The sequence below is a fragment of the Ursus arctos genome, unplaced genomic scaffold (assembly GCF_023065955.2).
Source record: "Ursus arctos isolate Adak ecotype North America unplaced genomic scaffold, UrsArc2.0 scaffold_22, whole genome shotgun sequence".
Lineage (NCBI taxonomy): Eukaryota > Metazoa > Chordata > Mammalia > Carnivora > Ursidae > Ursus > Ursus arctos.
The window spans coordinates 35,946,825-35,970,240 of NW_026622897.1; the positions used below are offsets into that span (position 1 = coordinate 35,946,825).

Below are 23,416 nucleotides of genomic sequence, written 5' to 3' on the forward strand. Positions count from 1 at the left end.
TTATTCTTTGCAAGATACTGCCTAAGATACTCAGTGTCAGAGGGCGAGAATGGCAGTGAGAGAATGGCAGTGAGCTAATAGAAAGAGGTGTGTGGCATATTCTTTCTTTGAGGCATATAAAAGCTGGTAATTTAGTTAGAAATGTTTGGGATATTTACAATTAACCATAATACAAAGTAAAATGTAGCAAGACTATCATGAAATACTTGTGGTCAACCTTTGAGGAGTAGGGGTTTGTTAATGTTTCTTCTAGTTCCTTCTGGCTTGAGGCTAATATTTCTGCAGCAGTCTCTGTATTAATTTCTTCTGTTGTACATTTTTTTCCCTTTAGGCATATTTCTCTGTAGCTAACATTGCAATTCTTTTGTTCCCTTAAGTGACCACAAACACAAGGGAGGCAACATTTACTGAAGGATTAGAGCGATGAATTTGAGTATTTATACTACAGGGCATCACTTTGTATTATTTAAAATATTATCTCTTTAAATGCCTTTGTTGAGCTTCTGCCACTGGTTAACTTAAAATTCCATTGTTTCCTCCATTGAGTGAGTGAAAATATTTAAGTAAGCCCCTTCTGATGAACTTTGTATCAGGCATGGTTTAAACAGTGAAGAAGAGCTCTTATTATTATTATAAAAATAAGAGGAGGCATCTAGGTGACTCAATCTGTTAAGCATCTGCCTTCAGCTCAGGTCATGATCCCAGGGTCCTGGGATTGAACCCCTTACAGGCTCCCTGCTCAGCGGGGAACCTGCTTCTCCATCTCCCTCTGTCCTCCCTCGTGCTTGTGCTCTCTCTACGTCCCTCTCTCTTTCTCTCAAATAAATTAATCTTAAAAAAAAAAATAAGAGATTTCTTATAGCAATTAGATCTCAAAGAAATATGGAAGTTGCTGGGGATGTGGAATAAATGTTATAGCATCAGAGAAAGGGTGAATAACTAGCCCGCCCATAGGAAATCAATTCAACTGGCAAGAAAAAATGTGACAAGCAAAGCATGTCAGATAACCCAGGTGAGATGGGTGGAGCTCAAAAATAGAGGTCTGTGGGAAATAATTACCACTATAAAGTTAAAACACCTGTGACCTACACTCAAGTAGATGGTAGTGGTCCTTGGGATGATGTTCATCAGCAAGGACAATAGTCGAGAAGATAAACTAGATGAATAGTAGAGAAGAGAGGATAAACTGGGATTAGCTGGGTAAATCTGCATCTGTTCAACTCACATCTTACCATTTATAACCTTTTGATAGTAGGGGCTACTCCTCATTTCTACCCTCCATACATTACTCAAGTTCCTCTTGTGGCCACTCTACCCTTAAAGGGGAGGGGATTGTGAGAAATATAGTTCTCAGATCCAACTATGTTGATTAGCAATATCCACTGTAGTCCACCATTTTTCAATTTGTCATTCATACGTGTCTCTTTTATTAGACATATTAAAGTGTCAGATGAAAGAATATAAAATCCTTTCTCTTCCTTATAGAACTTTACCGTACCTTATATAACTAAAAAAGTGTTAACACTCTCCCAAAAGAGGCTATGTAACCCATATGTTACTTTGGCTCCTATTAGATAATGTTTATTCCTCCTCAATCTGATTCACTCTGCTTTTGATATCTGGCAACTGGATAGAGAGAATATTAACACATTATATAATAAGACTGAGGGGGAAATGATATATACATGCATACAAATACAGTCATATAAATACAAGGAAGACATGCAAATGTTACTGCCTTCATTTCTGTAACTGATCATAATTTGTATTAATTTTCTAATACAAAATGACAAAAGACCACAAACGTAAGGGTTTAAAAACAATGCCCATTTATATCTCACCATACTGTCATTTGGATATTGAGCATAGCACAACTGGGTTCTCTGCCCAGGGTTTCACAAGACTAAAAACAAATTGTGAGCCAAGATGCACTCCTTTCTGGAGCTCTGGGTCCTGTCCAAACTTATATGGCTAATGGCAGTATTTTTACCATGTACCAAGGTCTCCACTTTCTTGTTGTCTATTGGCTAGGACATCATTCTCAGTTCTTAGATGTTACCCACACATCTTATTGACCTGGCCTCTGTATAACACAACACCTTAGTTCTACAAAGTCAGGAGAATCTCTCAAGGAAGATCCCAATTCCACTTTTAAGACCTTTCTCTGATTAAATCAGGATCATCCAAGATAATCTTTTTAGATTAACACAAACAACTGAGTAGAACCTTAGATACATTCTAAAAATCCTCTCACATTTATAATCTAATCTAATCATAGGATTGAATACTCACAGTGCTTCTCATGCTCAAAGGAGAAAGCAGGGAGTGGGACCATATTGCTATGTTAAAATGATGCCTGCTATATATGGTCATAGCCTCTATTTATAACTTCTATGGTCTATACCCTACTCCATATTCCCTTTGCCTTCAGCAAGCATTTCAGATAGCTGTGGTCTCTTCACTGCTGGGGTGACCCAAACCTTTGGTGAAGGTTAACTTTATTTGTCTACCTGACTGAACCAGATGCCTAGCTATTGGGCACTATTTCTGGTTGTGTCTGTGAGAGTGAATTGAGAAGAGATTAGCACTTAAATTGGTGGAATGAGTAAAGCCCATTGCCCTCCTTAGTGTGGCTGAACATCATTCAAGCCATTAAGGATGCAAATAAAAGAGTAGAAGAAGTTTGAATTCTCACTCTCTGCCTGACTCCTTGAGCTGAAACATCAGTATTCTTCTGCCCTGGTGCTGGGACTTATATCATGAGTGCTTCTGGTTCTCAGGCCTTTGTACTTAGACTGAAATTTATTTTTTTAGCCACTTCATGGAGGTATGATTGACATATAAAAAGCTGCACATGTTTAATATATACAACTCTACGTATTTGGAGATAAGTGAATACCTATTAAAGCATCACCATAGTCAAGGACAGAAATTATTTTCACCTCAAGAAGTATGGCTTTTGCAGATGCCAGGTGATGGGACTTCTCAACTTTATAATTGTCAATTCCTTATAATAACTTTATAAATGGGATATATAGGGTGCATATATCCTATTGCTTCGGTTTCTCAGGAGAACCTAGACTAATAACCGTTCTTTATCCTGGAATATTTTTAGGTTTGCCTGTATTGAGTAGCTTTCTCCACTTAGCTTCCACAAAGGACATGAAAATACTAAATGGATCTTCATAGATCTCTCGGGTTTCTGACACATACCTTTGTCTCCATTATACAGTGAAAACCCATTCCACTTTGATTTCAAATTAATCACCCCAGGAAGTAAAGTAGTTTGTTTGGGTTTTTTTTCTTAGTTTAACAGCATAGAAAAAAAAAGTTTGGGTTTTTTTAAAACATTTATTTATTTATTGTAGAGAGAGAGAAAGAGAGTGCATGAGTGGGGGGAGGGACAGAGGAAGATGGAGAGAGGAAGCAGACTCCCCACTGAGAGTGGAACCCAATTTGGGGCTAAGCCCAAAACCCTGAGATAATGACCTGAGCCAAAACCAAGAGATGGAGGCACAATCAACTGAGCCACCCAGGTGTTCTTTTTCTTTTTCTTTTTTTTTTAAATGAAACAAAGGGAAGACTTGCAATAGTACATGGTTGTCATGCAAATTGCTTGGCTACTTGAGTCACATGGCTCAACAGGTCTAATTAGACAAATCAATGCTGTATGGAAATTTGGCAGGATGCTATAAATAAATAATGGTGCAGACCTTTGGAATTTTGGGGCAAAGTGATCCCACCATTTTTAGGTAACTATTCTCTTCCTGAAAATATCTTTGATTTGCTGTTGGACTCTGACAAATTCAGCACTGCACACTTGGCTATAGACCACCAAGTTTCAAGTAACCTGAGCTACTCATCATGAATTTGGTATAGTCTGGCACACCAGATCATACAGTTGGGTATAAAAAGCATCACTCTGGTATTTTGTGACAATCATATATACAAGATCTGGCTTGAGTAGTTCTTGAAGGCACACATAATTTGCATGAGCATATGACTCCAATCCATATGGTTGTTTCTCCTGTAATATTGATACCTCTGTCTCAGTCCACATCTTTGGTCTCCTAAGGTGTTCACTATGAAGGGTTGATTGAGAAAGCAAAAAGTTGGTCTGATTTACCAAGGGTTCTACATAATGGCTGGCATCACCCAAAAACAGAGAGAAGTAGTTTACAACCATGTTCAGGGCTTGTATTACAGTGTTGAAGAGAAATCTTCCCAGTAGACAGAATTTAAAGCAGTACAAATGATTAAGGGCTTGGGAAAAACACAAGTGAAAATTGGGACTGAGTACCTCTTCTTAATAGATGGGTGGATAACCTTCTTAGAATGATTACAGGTATAAAGTCAATGAGAGATGGTGAAGATAGGTTTTTTTTTTTTAATTCTTTATTTAAATTCAATTTAGTTAACATATACTGTATTATCAGTTTCAGGAGTAGAATTTAGCGATTCATCAATTGCATATAAAACCCAGTGCTCATTACATCAAGTGCCCTCCTTAATGCTGATCACCTAATTACCCCTTCCTCCCCCCCATCTCCTCTCCAGCAACCCCCAGTTTGTTTCCAAGAGTTCAGCATCCCTTATGGTTTGCCTCCCTCTCTATCTTCATCTTATTTTATCTTTCCTTCCTTTCCCACCATCTCTTTTTTTCCCCCTTAAATTCCACATATGAGTGAAATAACGTAGTATTTGTCCTCTCTGATATATTTCACTTAGCATAATACCTTCTAGTTCTATCCATATTGCTGCAAATGGTAAGATTTCATTCTTTTTGATGGCTGAGTAATATTCCATCATTAAGGGGGATTAACATCACCTGTAAAGCAAATACCTCAGGATTAGCCATAGTTTATTTAAGCAAATGAAAATTCACCTACTCAAACAAGAAAGAGACAATGTTTCTACTTGCAAAAGAGTCTCAGGAAAGATTCAGAGCTTAACATTTTCACTTTTATATGTATCTCCCCATGTGTCCCCAACTCAATTTTCAGAGTCCCACTCTTACAAAACATCACCCTTACTTTAACATAAAAGAAATTGCAATGCTGTGAATCCAATTTGTTTTATAATTCTGCTAGTAAAATGCATGCATGTACAGCTTCAGAACTGTCAACTCCCAAAACTGTCAACTCTACCAAATATCTCTCCTAGCTATATCTGAGCCGTAATTAGAGAGGAAATTATGAAGCTCTCTGACACAGTTGTACCAACATCAGGCAAAACACAGAAGTCATCAGAATAGTAAGCTTCCGACCTTATCTATTCTAAACTGACATGATTCTAGGGCTGATCATATGACCAATATGTTATTTTAGTGTCTTAAAAATATAATAAAGAAAACAAAGCAGATAAATATTGTAAACTTCAAAATACAAAGCATTGCAAAAGTAATTGAATATTGTTTTCAATCCTATTTAGAGAGACATGATAGGAAAATTATCAAAATACTTTTACAGAATTTGTCATACTATACACAAGTGCTTAAGATTTTCATGCCTCTCACTCAATACCCCCTCCACCACCAACAACACATATGCATACCACAAATAAACCAAATCATGGCTGTAATACTTTACTGTTAATGTTTGAGATGCACGTATACTGTATTCGTGCTAAAGTTAAGAACGTGTGAACCTGACTACTCAAGAATACTTTGTTACATTTAAAAATAGCTAACATGTTTTCATCAAAATAGATTATATTTTCTAGAACTCATCTTGAATAAATTGACATTTGTGGAAAATATATATATATTATCCAAATTAAAACATACTTCACAACTTGTATTTTTTATATATTACTAATTTTGTAAACAGTATAAATGTATAATTCTCAGCTGCCATTTTTATTATATAACCATTAACTTTCTATCTAGTATTATATCTTCTAACATCTAAAACAAGTTTTTCTTAAGGATATAATATATGTGTGAGGGAAGCCACAGTGTTTTCTTATTTAGGAAATGTCTTTATGAATCATTTAAATAATTATTTTGGAATTGATTAATGCCTAAAACTGTCATCAAAAAAAAATTGTCATTTGCAACAATGTGAAAATACCTTGAGGGTATTATGCTAAGCAAAATAAGTCAGAGAAAGACAAATAGTATATGATTTTAATCATATGTGGAATCTAAAAAAAATAAAAAATGAACAAACAAAATTAAATAAAACAAACTCATAGATACAGAGAATAGGCTAGTGATTACCAGAAGGAAAGGTGGTTGGGGAGTGGGCAAAATGGGTATAGGTGGTCAACTGTAGGATCAGATGAATGGTAACTAGACTTGTGGTGGTGATTACTTTGTAGTGTATACAGATGTTGAATTATAAAGCTGTATGCCTGAATTGTATAGTTAAATAAAAATTTAGTACATTTTAAAAAATAACATAATGCATGAGATTTGAAAAACCTCTCCACAATTACTAAAAAAAATGAATGTTTCCAGTGCACTTTGGGAATATATTATCAGTTTCTATCCTGTTTCTAATTTTAATTCTCTGTGGGTATGACTAGAAAGTCACAAAGTAGTACTAATTGACAGGATGTTCCTGCATATAACACCATCTGCCTACTAAGACCTGAATGGGGACCTCAAATTCCTAATACTAAATGTTAATAGGGACAATGGTTTGGATCAGCTCAATATCATTATTATACTAAGCTATTGTTTTTTTAATTTGGATTTTTTTAAAAAATTTGAATAATAGGCAAGATGTTAAATCATAAATACCAGTGAGATTAGACACAAACTACCAATTTTATCCATTATATCCACTTTAAAGCTGAAATTTTTCTCCTTGTATATCAAACATTTGTAAATGATTTCCTTGGTAAATCACAATTTTATTGTGATTGAAATGACAGAATAAATAATACTGTTTGTCTAAATTTTCTTCAGGCAAATTCTTGAGATACACAATGTCAAAATAAATATTCATAGAAAAATTCAGGGTTTTAGAAAATGAATCCTGCGTTTTTCCTTCGTTCTTTTCCTAAAGCTGAGCTTTTGACACTACTCTTGAAAATGACTTACAGTTTTTACTTAGTGCTTTTTTTTCCTATTTCATGCAGCCTTTTCTGAAATTTATCTATGCCATTGAATGAAAACAAGTAAAAGAACCACACAACTGTATAGGTTTTGGTTCCAACCTGATTCCAAATTGGACGCTCTACACAGAAAAATGTCAAATGGGTCTACATAAGCCATATGGACACCATTATTCAGGGACCTTTTGTTATTCACTGATTTCCATAGCTTTTCTCACTATCAGGCTCAAATTTATTGCAAGCTGCTTCCCTAGGGAATTTTTCTGTTCTCTCTCTTCTTCCTTTTTTATAGAAAGATATTTTTAAACTTATGTCTTTTCCTCTGAATTCCACCCCCATTAGCTGCTGTGCACAGCTTGCTGAATGCAAACATTTCCTCTGTAAAGATATTTTATTTTCAGTTCTAAGGTAACAATTCATCCACGCCAGGTCCTTTTTATGTGGGTATGATACGCAGTCCTATGAATAATTAGAGTACATTTTTTTTCTGGAAAAAAAAAGATGACAACTAAATTGATGATATATGTATGCAAGTTTATAGTTTCTTAAAATCTGTGTTGACATGGCAATGATCTGTTTGAATTAAAAAAAAAAACAGTATTCAATACCTACTTTGTTCAAGACATTGTGGTGAAGAAAGGTAGATGCCATGGTTACATACTATACATTTTGAACTCACTGTCTGTCTTTTATATACATTTTATACTCACTCAAAACTATATAGAAGGATTTATTTATCATGTTATGCTTGTAGATAAGAAAATTTCCTAAAGCTTAAGAAATATATTCATGACCTTAGAGATACCAGTTCTCACATAGGCATTAAAAGCTGCAAGTTAATGGCCTTGTCAGTATCTGCTGGTATGGAAACAAGTACATTTATCACAGAGGATAAATTTAGGGATTGTACAAACAAAATATTTTAGATTATTTTATTAATTGAGAAAGAGCATATTTCATTTAATGCTTTAATTTGCTACAAGAACAAACCTAAAGGTTTCATTTGTCCACCTAATCCAATAAAATAAACAAGTCAATGCTTACAAACTAACAGGCATGTTTAAATTCCCCATCGTTCTCTTAATTATGCCAGATATTAGCCATGTCCAACAGCCAGCTAACTCCACTTTATTAGGTTCTTCAGAGGCAAATAAAGACATTTCCTTATTTTCTGCCATCTAAAATGGTACTGTAACATATTTTGGAAAAGGACTAAATTACTTGCTAAGACTTTGGGTCCAAAATCTTACATAGTATCATGAAGGGAGAACTTTCCTCTGCCGTGTGGTCCTTCTAGGTGGACTTAGAATCAAATTGACATGAGACAGACCATGTCCCTTGTGCTTAAAGAGCATATACAGTAATATCAGGTGAGACAGAAAATAAAGAAAACATGAATGTGATAATTTGAGATTCCATTATGTATTATGATGGAAGTAAATAAAAGTATGATAAAGAATATCTAGAAATGATTAATCTCCAGCAAGACTAGTTTTGAATGTAGTGGTATGGATTAAATGGCTTTGGTAGGTACCTTAATTCACCCATTATTATCTTTATGTGGAACCCCCAACTGAGGAAGGTTCTTAAAAGCCATCTAGGAAGGTAAAGGAGATGGAAATAAAAAGCAGACAAGTTTGAAAAAATTGTTAGTGTGGTATTTGTTAAAATCAGATATTGACCACAACAATCCAATGCCTTCATTTAAGGCACATCTTAGTTGTGTATGTATATAATTTCCTTAATAGATTAATGGATGAACGTCTATAATACATACATATGATAAAATACTACTCAAGAATCAAAATAAATGCACTCTTGATTCATGCAACAACGCAGATAAATCTTAAATGCATTTGGTTAAGGGTTTCAGAAACCAAATAAATAACAATAGATTGAATAAAAAATGGAGACGAAAAAGGCCAAATCTTCCTGATGGAATGATTCCAAATAATAAATTTAGAAATATTAAGGGAAATAGAAAATCACATTTAGTACACTAGAAAATAACCAGGCAAAGGGACGCCTGGGTGGCACAGCGGTTAGGCGTCTGCCTTTGGCTCAGGGCGTGATCCCGGCATTATGGGATCGAGCCCCGCATCAGGATCCTCTGCTATGAGCCTGCTTCTTCCTCTCCCACTCCCCCTGCTTGTGTTCCCTCTCTCGCTGGCTGTCTCTATCTGTGTTAAATAAATAAATAAAATCTTTAAAAAAAAAAACAGGCAAAATCCACTGATGATTGTTAAAATTAGTAGGCTAAACTTTAATGAGAAAGATGATAGTTTTATAACTACTCAATATTTTCCCCAAATAAACACTTAGTAATTACTCTTTTAATATATGCCTATAAATACATTTATATTCTTCCTTCCAGGAGGTAGAGTTTAATTTCCCTTTCCTTGACTATAGGCTGGACTTAGTGTTTTGCCTCTAACAAGCACAATTGGAAAAGGAAATAATAGTAATTTTACAGTGTAGAAACCTGTCAGACACTACATTAACCAAGTGATCAATATTAAAATCACCATCATTAATCGTGTGACTATCATGCACCTCCTGAGATGAAGGCCACTTGATTTCTGGGATATTTCTCCCCAAAATTCATAACCCTAGGTTTAAACATAAGAAAAACTTCAAACAAAGCTATATTCAGAGACATTCCAAAAAGTACTTGAACAATACTGTACAAATGTGCCAAGATCGTGAAAAACAAGTAAAAGTCTTAGAAAAAAAAAATCACAGAACCTGGGGAACCTGGGTGGCTAAGCATTTGACTCTTGATTTGGCTCACATCATGATCTCAGGATTGTGAGAATGAGCTCTGTGCTGGGCATGGAGCCTGTTTAAGATTCTCTCTCCTCCCTCTGGCCCTCCTCCTATTTCTCTCTCTCTTTTTCTTTCTCCCTCTCAAAAAAAAAGAAATCACAGAACACAGGAGACTGAAGAGATATGATGATTAAATATAATATAGTATTCTAGATTGAATCCTAGAACACAAAAATGACATTAGTGGGAAAACTGATGAAATATGAACAAAATATGTAATTTAGTTAATCATATTGTAACAATGTTAGTTTCCTTTTGAAAAATAGACTATGATTATTTTCAATTGTAACTTTAGTAGAAGCTGGGTGAAGAGCACATGTGACTGTTCTGTCTTTGCAACACTTATCTAAATCTAAAATTCTATTAAAATAAAATGTTTTAAAATATCATTAGCTTTTCCACTGAATTGGCTAGACCAAGTAAAACATTAAATGAAACTGATGATTGCATGACACAAATGACTTAGTAATAATTTTGAGGGACTATCAATTACATTTCACCCATAATTTTAATTTCTAAATTTTGATATAATGATTTTTCTGGGTAACTTTTATCAGGTTATAGCAGTCCCTTTACATTCCTAGTTTGTTAAGGTTTTTTTCATAAATTGTTGCTGAATTTTGTTAAATAATTCTTTTATAGCTATTAAAACAATCACATATTTTACCTTTAATCCAATATGTAGTAAATAAGATAATGAAATGAATTCAACATGGACATGTTAAATTAATATATTATTGAAGACATAACTCAATTTTGATTGCTTAAATATTATATGAATATTTCTGAGTGACATTGGCCTTTAGCGTTTTTCTTGAATTGTAATTGTCTTGTTTGTATAGGACTTGGAATCTAGCTCTGCTCATCTATCACAGAGTAACAGCTATGAAAGAGATTGATGCTTTTACTCTTTCCATGATAACTTACCCTGAAGACAGGCCCCATAGTTGAAGGATGGGGTATATTTAATAAAAATGACAGGGTGCTTTTCTTTCTTCAGCAAGAATGTTATTTTTATGCACTTAGTATTACTTGGTGTGAACACAGACATCACATGATTTCTCCTAGTTTCTATGTGACTCCTTCTCCCCCAAATCTCAATTTCCATTCTTGAAAATAAAAAAATAATAATAATAAAATATGGACTTTTCTAGTTTGTAAAAGTTATTGTTAAAGAAATCTGTGCTAAGCTATAGACTAATATTATAAGCCTTATATTTTGGCTTCAATATCTTCCCTTATGTGGACCAAAATTTAAACAATTTAGTAGATAGTCTTCATATATACACATTACATGTAAACACATATGTGTGTATACAAATATAGTTGGAGTCATTTTTTTGAAGGTTGAAGTTCAAGAGAATAAATGGTGGAAATTTGTTTTCTCTTCAAAATTTTAGTGTGTGGTAGGCAAAATAATGGCACTTCAAAGAATTTGTGAATATATTATGTTACATAGCAAAGAGAAATTGAAATTGCAGATGGAACTATGGTTGCTAAACAGCTGATTTTAAGATAGGGAGATTATCCTGGATTACCTAGGTTCACCCAAGGTAATCACAGATGTATTTAAAGGTGGTATGGGGGGGATGCTGAATGAGAAAAATAAGCAGACAAGAATACTTTATCCAGCTAGAATGTCATTCAAAATAGAAGGAGTGATAAAAAGCTTCCAGAACAAACAGAAACTAAAAGAATTTATGATCACCAAACCAGCCCTATGAGAAATATTAAAAGGAACCCTTTAAGCAAAGAGAGAGTCCAAAAGTAACACAGACCAGAAAGGAACAGAGACAACCTACAGAAACAATGACTTACAGGTAATACAATGACACTAAATTCATGTTTCAATGGTACTCTGAATGTAAATGGGCTAAATGCCCCAGTCAAAAGACACAGGATATCATATTGGGTAAAAAAGCAAGATCCATCAATATGCTGTCTGTAACAGATTCATTTTAGATCCAAAGACACCTCCAGATTGAAAGTGAAGGGGTGGAAAATCATTTAATATGCTAATGGACATCAAAAGAAAGCTGGGGTGGCAATCCTTATATCAGACAAATTAGATTTTAAACCAAAGACTGTAATAAGAGATGAGGAAGGACACTATATCATAATTAAGGGGTCTATCCAACAAGAAGATCTAACAATTGTAAATATTTATGCCCCTAAACATGGGAGCAGCCAATTATATAAGACAATTCATAACAAAATTAAAGAAACACATCAATAATGATACGATAATAGTAGAGGACTATAACACCCTCCTCACTGCAATGGACAGATCATCTAAGCAGAAGATCAACAAGGAAACAAGGGCTTTGAATGACAGACTGGACCAGATGGACTTCACAGATCTATTTAGAGCATTCTATCCTAAAGCAACAGAATACACATTCTTCTTGACTGCACAAGAGTGTCATTCCCTGCGTATTTTCAGACCACAATTCTTTGAAACATGAACTCAATCACAAGAAGAAATTTGGAAAGAACTCAAATACACAGAGGTTAAAAGGTACCCTATTAAAGAATGAATGGCTCAACCAGGAAATCAGAGAAAAACTTGAAAATTCATGGAAACAAATGAAAATGAAACCACAACTGTTCAAAACCTTTGGGATACAGCAAAGGTGGTCCTAAGAGGGAAGTATATAGCAATATAAGCCTTTCTTAAGAAAAAAGAAAGGTCTCAAATACACAACCTAAACACACAGCTAAAGGAGTTGGAGAAAAAAAAAGCAAATAAAGCCTAAATCCAGCAGGAGAAGAGAAATAATAAAGAACAGAACAGAAGTCAATGAACTAGAAACATAAAGAACAGTAGAACAAATCAATGAAACTAGGAGCTGATTCTTCGAAAGAATTAATAAGATCGATAAACCCCAGACTTATCAAAAAGAAAAAAGACCCAAATAAATAAAATCATGAATAAAAGAGGAGAGATCATGACCAACACTGAAGAAATAAAAACAATTATAAGAACATATTATGAGCAACTATATGCCAACAAATTAAGCAATTTTGGAAGAAATGGATGCATTCCTGGAAACTTGTGAACTACCAAAACTGAAACAAGAAGAAATAGAAAAGACCCATAACTAGCAAGGAAATTGAAGCAGTAATAAAAAAAAAATCTCCCAACAAACAAGAGCCCTGGACTAGATGGCATCCCAGTGGAATTCTACCAAATATTTAAAGAAGAATTAATACCTATTCTTCTGAAGGTGTTTTAAAAAATAGAAATGGAAGGAAAACTTCCAAACTCTTTCTATGATGCCAACATTACCTTGATCCCAAAACCAGACAGAGACCCCCAACAAAAAGGAGAATTACAGACCAATATCCCTGATGAACATGGATCAAAAATTCTCACCAAAATACTAGCTAATAGGATCAAACAGTACATTCAAAGGATTATTCGCCATGACCATGTAGGATTTATTCCTGGGTTGCAAGGGTGGTTCAATGTCAACAGATCAATCAATGTGATACAGTACATTAATAAAAGAAAGGACAAGGACCATATGATTGTCTCAATATATTCATAAAAAGCATTTGACAAAGTACAGCATCCTTTCTTGATTAAAACTCTTCACAGTGCAGGGATAGAGGGAATATACCTCAATATCATAAAAACCATATACAAAAAGCCCACAGTAGATACTATTCTCAACAGGGGAAAACAGAGTTTTTCCATGAAAGTCAGGAACGTGATAGGGATGTCCGCTCTCACCACTATTGTTCTTCGTAGTACTAGAAGTCCTAGCCTCAACAATCAGACAACAAAAAGAAATAAAAGGCATCCAAATCAGCAAAGAAGTCGAACTCTCTCTTTGCAGATGACATGATACTCTATGTGGTAAACCCAAAGACTACACCCCCAAATTGCTAGAATACATACAGGAATTCAGCAAAGGGACTAAGTAGAAAATCAACGCACAGAAATCAGTTGCTGGAAAGAGCCCAGATGTCCATGGACAGATGAACGGATAAAGAAGATGTGTATATATATATACCATACACTTATATACTTATATACTCAGCCATCAGAAGAAAAAAAAAGAAAGAAAGAAAATAAATTTTGCCATTTGCAGTGACATGGATGGAACTAAAGGGTATTATGCTAAATGAAATAAGTCAATCAGAGAAAGACAATTATCATATGATCTCACTGATATGTAGAATTTAAGGAAAAAATACAGGATCATAGAGGAAGAGAAGAAAAAAATAAGACAAAATTAGAGAGGGAGACTAACCATAAGAGACTCTTATGTACAGGAACAAATTGAGGGTTGCCGGAGGGAAGAGGGGTGGGGGGATGGGGTAACTGGGTGATGGACATTAAGGAGAGCATGTGATGTAATGAGCCCTGGGTATTATATAAGACTGATGAATCACTGACCTCTACCTCTGAAACCAATAATATATGTTAATTGAATTTAAATAAAAATAAATAAATTTAAAAACATCATAGGAAACAAACTGAGGGTTGCTGGATGTAAGGGAGGTGGAGGGATGGGGTTACTGGGTGATAGATATTAAGGAGGGCATGTAATATAATGAGCACTGGATATTATACAAGATTGATGAATCACTGACCTCTACCTCTGAAACCAATAATACATTATATGTTAATTAATTGAATTTAAATGAAATAAAAACTGGAAGGGGGAAGCAGAAGTGTGACTCAGAGTGGCAGAAGTAAATTCTACCAAAAACGAACAAACACACAGTGCCTGAGGAATGGGATGTGAGAAAGAAAGACTGGAGTGTTAATAATTTTCAAGATGAAGGTTTGGGGAGTCAAGGAGTGACTCTATAAGTCTAGAAATTAGAAAAGGGGGGCACCTGGGTGGCTCAGTCGTTAAGCGTCTGCCTTGGGCTCAGGGCGTGATCCTGGCATTCTGCGATCGAGCCCCACATCAGGCTTCTCCACTGGGAGCCTGCTTCTTCCTCTCCCACTCCCCCTGCTTGTGTTCCTTCTCTCACTGGCTGTCTCTCTCTCTGTCGAATAAATAAATAAAATCTTAAAAAAAAATTAGAAGAGGAAGGATGTGACTTTTCACCTAGAGTCTACAGAAAGGAATACACTATGTTGACATCTGGCCAGTAAGACTCAATCCAGATTTCTGACATATAGAACTGTAGTAGAGTAAATAACATAGACAATAAATGTATGTTGTTTTTAACCCCCAAATTTATGGTAATTTGTTACAACAGCAATAAGAAATTATGTGATGTGTTACTCTTTTTTTTCAATTTTTAAAATAAATGATGAAATCATCCTTGCACCTAGTACTGTATCATCACTTCTTCAGTTAGTTTACATAAAAGGGAATATTGATAGAAAATAATAAATTGTGGAAGTTCAGTAGCATAGAAAACTAACATTATGTTTAACATATTTTCTGGCAGTTTATAGCAATTATTTGATTTAATTCCACAGGAATTCTGAGAGGGAAATAAGCTGTCAAATTTATGATGCCACAAACATGCAAAATAATTTAATTATGTATTTATAAATTATCCTTTTATGCTCAATTAAACTAATAATTTTGAGGCTATAAGCTTAAACATAACAGAAAGCAATAAATGTATTTTAACTAAATTATTAGCATATATACTTAGAGGGTCAACATTTTCTCCAAAAGTAAGAAGAAAAGCAAGGAGAGCCTCTTGATTTTATTGGTACCCTTATGCCCTGGGTTGTCATGTTCAAAGTTGGAGCTTTAATTCTGTTTTTCTAGATTTTTGTTTACCAATCGGATGATTGTACTGAACATGCAATACGTACAGATGACTGGTCATCCCCATCCCAGAAGAAGTTGGGAATCAGGGCTTTAGTAGATTTAATCACTCAGAACTTGAAGAATCTGGTAACCGTAAAAAAGTACAAAAGTTTAGTATGCAAGCTGACTTCTTTGCTGCACTACATGTTTATAAAGCAAAAACCAAATACATGGGTGGTACTCATGAAGAATACAGATATGCTTGAAATTTACCTAATTTAGTATGTAAAATAGAGCAGCCAGAATAAAAGCAAAGAAATAAAAACAAAATGAGGTTTTCCCTAAAACTCTCAGATATATCTAACATATTCTGTAGGTACATTTCATATTGGAGAAAGAATAGTAATATTTGTATTTTATAAATACACAGGCTGTAAAATGAACTAGAGAGATTTAGCAAAGGGAAGTCATATATATGCAGGTTTTTACTTGAAAGAGTCCACTGTCATCTAGCATTGTACAATGTCAATTTTCTTATTTCTTATTTGTTATTTTCTTATTTATTTCTTATTCCATTGTACAATGTCAATTTTCTTATTTTATTTCTTATTTCAGAAGATATGATACATTATTCAAAATACTAAGTATTATGTTTATAAATTCTTACAAAATTTAAAATTTATATTTTAGGGCATGATTATAAAGAGTAGAATCATTAGTTTATAATACATCTTATTTGGTCTTTTCAGCTTTGACATGTTATTAATATTATCATATTTTAATCACTTATATAAGATAAAGATTTTTTTCCCTTTATGCTTCCTAATTATTTCATACATATTTCTAGCTTCGTCATACAGAATTAATTTGATATTATGATGTATGAATTTTTTTTATCCCAAATAAGAAAGTTATAAATGCATTGATCAGAGTTGTAAATAGAACTTAATTGTTTGTTAATCATCATTAAAAAAAAAGCTTAGTTGCAATATGTTATTTTCATAATATTACAATGTTTAATCATCACTTTATTTTTTTCTTTTTTTTATTTTGATGTTTTTTTTATTATATTATGTTAGTCACCATACAGTACATCCCTGGTTTCTGATGTAAAGTTCGATGATTCATTAGTTGCATATAACACCCAGTGCACCATGCAATACGTGCCCTCCTTACTACCCATCACCAGCCTATCCCATTCCCCCAACACCTCCCCTCTGAAGCCCTCAGTTTGTTTCTCAGAGTCCATAGTATCTCATGCTAATCATCACTTTAGAATGTTTATAGAACCATTGCTATGTAGCCATATAATCAGTAATTTCCCACTTACTGCTTTTAAATTGCAAAATTCAAGAGGCATTATTTTTCCAGATAGTAAGGAGAAATAATGTTATTTATGTATTCTATTCTATTCTATTCTTTTTTGTTCTAGTATAATATATATAAGAAGACATTACTGACATTATTAAAATTATGACAGCTGAATAAAACATCATCATGTTTTATTCCTGAAAACTAATGAATGCATATAACTCACAAAACTAATTTTATAGTTTTTGTATTTTTCTTTACACCACCTTTAAACATTTGCATGTGTACGTGTGTCTGTGCACACATCTGTGTGTTTGTGTATGTGTGTGTGAATTACCAGTTTTCTATATCTCTATACAAGTGATGGAAATCAGACCAGGTGTATTTCTGTCAGTTGTTTGATATAACAATAGGCCTAGGATCCTGGTATTATGCTAGTAAAACTAATCTCTCATAGCCAATGAGGTCAAATTTGCATTTATTTAAAAAGATAATAAAAGGACTAACAAGATGAACTTATTGGTTATGAATTTTAAAAATATTTAAATATGTAGTAGCATGTACACTTAAATAAGTGAGTAAAATTTTTTATTGTTTTTTTAAATCTCTATAAAAGATAAATGACAGTTTAAGGGAAATAATAAAATTAAAATAAGGATGATAATAATAACAATGTAATAATTTGGATTTTTGTTTTTGTTTTCATATTTTCAACGGATAGTACTAGTACAATTGGGTAGCCATATTAAAAAAATCCTGATCATTTACCTCATTTCATATAAAAAATTAATATGAAATTGATCATAGTTTAAATTTAATGGTTAAAACTATAATATTTTTTAAATGTAGGATAATATCTTAATGACTGAATTTGTAACAGATTTTAGAAATTATAAAAGAAAAAATCAGTGGGTTAAGCTTGAATAAAATTAAAACTTCTATGTCTGTAAAAGGCACTTACAATAATGAAAAGAGTATTCACAGTCTGAGAAAAGATATTTATAAAACACATATCCAATAGAGGGCCTTTAATTAGAATAGTGTTTTTCAAAACAATTTCCTGTATTGATCAATTTTTTTTTATGATCGTGCTTTCCAAAATGATATTCATTAGTCACATGTGGCTTTTAAGCACTTGAAGTGTGGTCAGTGCAATTAGGCAACAAAATTTTAAATTTTTAATTGTATTTAATTTCAATTAGCTCGAATTTAAATAGCTAACAGGTAGTGATTACACTATAGAACAGCACAGATCTAGAATTTATGAAGAACACTTATAAGTCAGTAAGAAGAAAAACAACCATATTTTAAACATGGGCAAGATACTTGAACAGACCCTACACTAAAGGAGATGGCAAGTAATCACATGAAAGGATGTTAAATATAATTAGTTGCTAAGGAAATGAAACTTAAAACCACAATCAAAAAACATTACAACCCTCCAGAATGGCTAAAATTATAAAGCCTGATCTCTCTCTCTCTCTCAAATAAATAAATAAACAAATAAATAAATAAATAAATTATTTTTTAAAAAAGTTCATATCAGCCTTATTTATAATATCCAAGAGTTGGATGCAGGTCAAATGCCCATCAATAGGTGAATGAATAAACTAATTGTGGTATATCCCTGCAATGGAATAATACGTAGCTATTGAATAGTAAAACATCTTTGTTTTATTGATTTCACACAACATGTACAGATATCAAAATAATTATGTTGACTGAAAGAACTTAGCCAACAAAGAGTTTATACTGTATGGTTTATTTATATGTTTCTCAAAAATGCAATCTAACCTACTGTGACATAAAATAGAGCAATGGTTGCCTGGGTGTGAAGGAATATTGGGACAGAGTGATGGATTACAAATGGATATGAGAACAATTGAAGGGGTTATGAGCATATTCTCTACCTTAATTTTTGTGTTAGTTTCACAGAGATGTAGATATATATGTACATATACATATATATGTCAAAACTTTTCAAGTTGTACATTTACTTATGTATTCATAAATTAGACACTAGTAAAACTGCAAAAATGCCTTATGTTCCAGTATGGAAGAAAAACAAATAAATAAAAACAATTCAACAAAGAAATTATTATAAATCATGAAGCTCGAACTCAAAATTCCGTATCAATTATGCTAATGATACCCTTTCTCTGTCTTCCCATTTTCAACTACTGGAATCATAATTCTTCTAAATTCTATAGTTTATCTCCTAGAAATCTTTCCTTATTCCTCCTTTTCTTCCATCATCCTATCAATGAATCTCCTTAGCTCTAATTTCCCAATGTATTCAGATAACCATGTCTTACCACTTCCCCTACTAATACCTAAGTACATACCATCAATGTTTTTTTGTCAGAAAAAATAGCCTGAATAGCCCTTACATTGCTTGCCCTATTTTACTCTTGACCACCTACAATTAATTTTTCATATGGCAGAGTAACCTTTAAAAACTTTAGCTAATTTTACATATCCTCAGTTTAAATCTTTCCGAAATCATTTCTTTTTTTAAAAGATTATTTATTTATTTATTTATTTATTTATTTATTTATTTATTTAAGAGAGAGAGAGAAAGGGAGAGAGTGCGCCTGGGAGGAGGGACACGGGAGGAGAGAGAACGATCTCCAACCTACTCCCCACTGAATGAAGAGCCCGATGCAGGGCTTGATCCCACAATACTGAGATCACGACCTGAGCCGAAATCAGGAGTTGGATGCTTAACCAACTGAGTCCCCCAGGAGACCCCAATATTATTTCTTTAAACTAAAAATGGACATCTTTAACATGACCAATAATGTCCTCATGCTTGGTCTCAAATCTCCCATATAAACCTTAATTACTTATTCCTTGGCCTTTGTAGTCTATATATAATGAACTTCCTTCAGATCTTCAAACGTATCTGCCTACATTAAAACTATTGCTTTAGCTATTTCCTCTATCTAGAATTAGTTCACCTCACATTTCTCATGAACTTCTATTCAGACTCACTCATGTGGCCCCCTCAGTAAAGGCTCCTGGCCATCCAACCCCCAGTACTCTCTATCCTGTGTTTCCTTCATAGTACTTATTACTCTTTTAAAATAAATTTTTCATTTTTAAATATTATTTTGCCCATTATAATATATTCTTTATTAGAGCAGTAACTTTGAGTGTTCCTTTGGTGCAAGGGTAGACAAACTAAAAGAGAAAAATTAGAAAAATTCCAGAAACAGGTACTTCTACACAATCATTTATTACATGACATTTATGACAGTTCAAGACAGCAAGGAAAATAGTGATCTCTGCAAAGACAGTGCTTAATTAATTAGGTATTCACATAGAGGAAAAACATGAGGTACATTTCCTTTATTTCTGTATGCCAGTTCTAGAAAGAATACAGAGGATTAAACAATTACTTTTTTAAAAGAAATATAAATATTTTTGTAATTTAGAGTTGGCTAGAATTTCTTATATTGGACATGAAAAGCACTAAACATAATCATATATATTTTTCTTTTCAGGAAATAATTAACTTCTATTTGTCAATAGACACCATTAAGACAAAGGAAAGTCAACACAGAGTGAAAGAATATATTTGAGATACATTAATATATATTATAAAGGACTTATCTAATATCTATAAATAACTAATAGAAATAAAAGTCATATAAACCAATAGATAAAAGAAAATTCAACAGAAAAACAAGCTAAAATTTGAACAGGCATTTCACAGAAGATATCTAAATTCCCACTAAACCTATGAAAAGTTCCTCACATTCATTTGTCTTCAAAGGCTTTCAGATGAAAACCATAATACGATACTACTCTATACTAGAGGACGGTCAAATGGAAAAACAAAACTGAATATAACAAGTTTTATAAGGCTGTAAAACCAATTTCACAGTTAGAGCTCCTGGATGATGTATAAATTCTGTCAATCATTTTTGAAAACTGACAGTATTCTACTGCAATTGAACAAATATATAACTTTGACCCATTGGTTCCATGTCCAGATATATACTCAAAAATTATGTGCATGTATGTTCACAAAAAGATATGTATAAAAATATACATAGCAAAAGTATTTAAAATAACCAAAATTGTAAACAATGAGATCCCCATTAGCTGCTGAATGGGTAAATACATTTTGGTATATTAATAAAATAGAATACTACACAGACATAAAAATGAATCGACTACAGCCAAACACAAAAATATAGATTAATTTCACAAACAAAATATTGAGGCAAAGATGCCAGACACAAAAGAGCACATACTCTATAATATTATTTATAAAGTTTAAAGACACTTAAATTATTTTATAGTATCACAAATTAGGAGATTGGGTTAGTTAGGAAGTTGAGTGAGTTTTGGTAATATTATGAGAGAGGCATCTAAGGATCTTGGTACTGTTTCATGTTTTGAATTTGGCATTTTTACTCTGAAAATTAGGTACATTTGTTTCATAAAATGCCATCCATTTTATACTATGTGTAAATAGTAGCTATACTAGTAAGAATAATTTCACAGTACATTCAGGACTTTACTCCTAAGTTGTATACCACAATGCTCTTGTTAAATATTTTGAATATTTTTCCTGTGAATATATTAGTTATGTTATAATATTCTAGTCTGATTTTAAAACATCAAAATTATAAAAACATAAAATTACATATTATATTATCCGTACGCATTTCTCTTTCACAAATCACTTAGCCCATTAATTTTTAAATATATATCGATCTTTTATAAAATATTATTTGATTGTGAAAAGAATAATTACCTGGGGATGTATCTTTAGGTCATACCAGTTATATGGAAAGAAAATATCTGTATTATCTTATTAAAGACATATTATGTCCATACTATACCATTGTATCCATTTGTGTCATTTTCATGGTGGACATTGTCATGACTTATAGTAGAGAACATAGGATTTTCTCAGAGTGTTTTCTTTTGCTTTCAATGAGAAATATGCTTTTTATGTATGCTAGGATAAGCTGGCTATAATAATTAGCTCTAATTACAGGTCAACTTGGACAAATTCCATCACAAGTAATTTAGATAAAGCAGATAGGAAGAAATCATTATAGTTTATTAGCACCAAGATCATTCATTTACAAAGTACACAAAATGAATAGAAATGTGTACTTTGAAGAAATTGTGTCATTTTTACTTATTTATTTATTTTTCTTGAATGCTTTGTACCAGATTCAAACAAGATTTCACTTAAAAACTCCTTTGCGAAATTTGAGGTTCTTATTCTGGGATTTTGTTTTTAGATTGTAAAAGCCACATTGTAACTTTTTCATGATTTTGTCATTATAACTCTAAAGTTATATTTTAATATTTATTGTAATGTTTATTCTTTGCACCTTAATATCAATATTGAGATTAATTTTGGATTTCTCTTTTTCTTGTAAAGAACATATGTGCTATAAATTAATTCTAGGTAATGTTTTGTAATTTTGTCAGGGTTTGCAACCTTGATACACAATTGCTCCAGTCACAGGCACAATCTAAATCCTGGGGCAATTCCAGAAGTGTCGGAAAAGTGCATTTCTGGTTTGGTCCTGCAGAAACTGCCAGTGTTTGGTCTGTTTATGTCTAGAAATTTTCTATTACCAAGGCAATTTAAAAAAAATGTGAAACATTTCACAAATTGAGTGTCGTCCTTGTGCAGGGGCCATACTAATCTTTTCTGTATTGTTCTAATTTTAATATATGTGCTGCCAAAGTGAGCACTATTGTGGCAATTTTTTGTAGAGAAGATAAAAATAATAGATTTTCATTATTGCTTACTCAAGGATCACATAAGAATTCCTGTCTGATTGGAGCTCCCTATAGAACATAAAGTAAACACCAACTTTACCCTGGTTAAGTGACTAAAACTGTATTAGAGTATCATATATTTCAAATGCAGATGTGTAGCTTGAACTTCCTCTTAAGCAAGCAATCATTCAACAGCTATAGTTGTTGCAAAAATGTCAACATATTCTAGGCTTTATACAAATTTTATAATCAGATACATTGGTGACAGGGTAGAAGGGTGAAAATGCATATTCTGAAAGCTTTAGGGGTAACAGTGACATGGCATTTACAGCAAGCATCAATTGCATTTTTTTAATTCAAAAGAGTCTTGTCTCTTGTCTCATATTTTGTATGTATTAATAAATGTACTAAATAATAAAAACACCCAAAAAAGTTTTTTTCCCCCAAAAAACTACTAATAAGGTTTTCCAGTAAAAGGCTATGTAATAAGGATCTCATCCACAGTCAGTATGTAAACAGATGAGCATGATTGTATTTCAGTAAAACTTTATTTACAAAGTAATACCTCATAGTCAGATCTGTTCTTATCTTCCACTTCCAATCTTTCTTTTACTGCTTTTTCCAACATACTCCCGTTTCCTATTTCTCAAAAGGGAATTTTTAGCACATGCTTCAGAATCAGAGCTGTTTGTTAAATAACATAGACTGCTGATTTCAAACTTTCTGTT

At 32.9% G+C, this 23,416-nt stretch overlaps 1 non-coding gene across 1 annotated transcript; it reads right to left on the reverse strand.

The window, feature by feature from the left end:
• Positions 1-22,555: 22,555 nt before the first annotated feature.
• Positions 22,556-22,661, reverse strand: LOC113260217 (U6 spliceosomal RNA). Its single transcript, XR_003317857.1, has one exon. It is a non-coding gene; the product is annotated as a U6 spliceosomal RNA (small nuclear RNA).
• Positions 22,662-23,416: the final 755 nt, after the last annotated feature.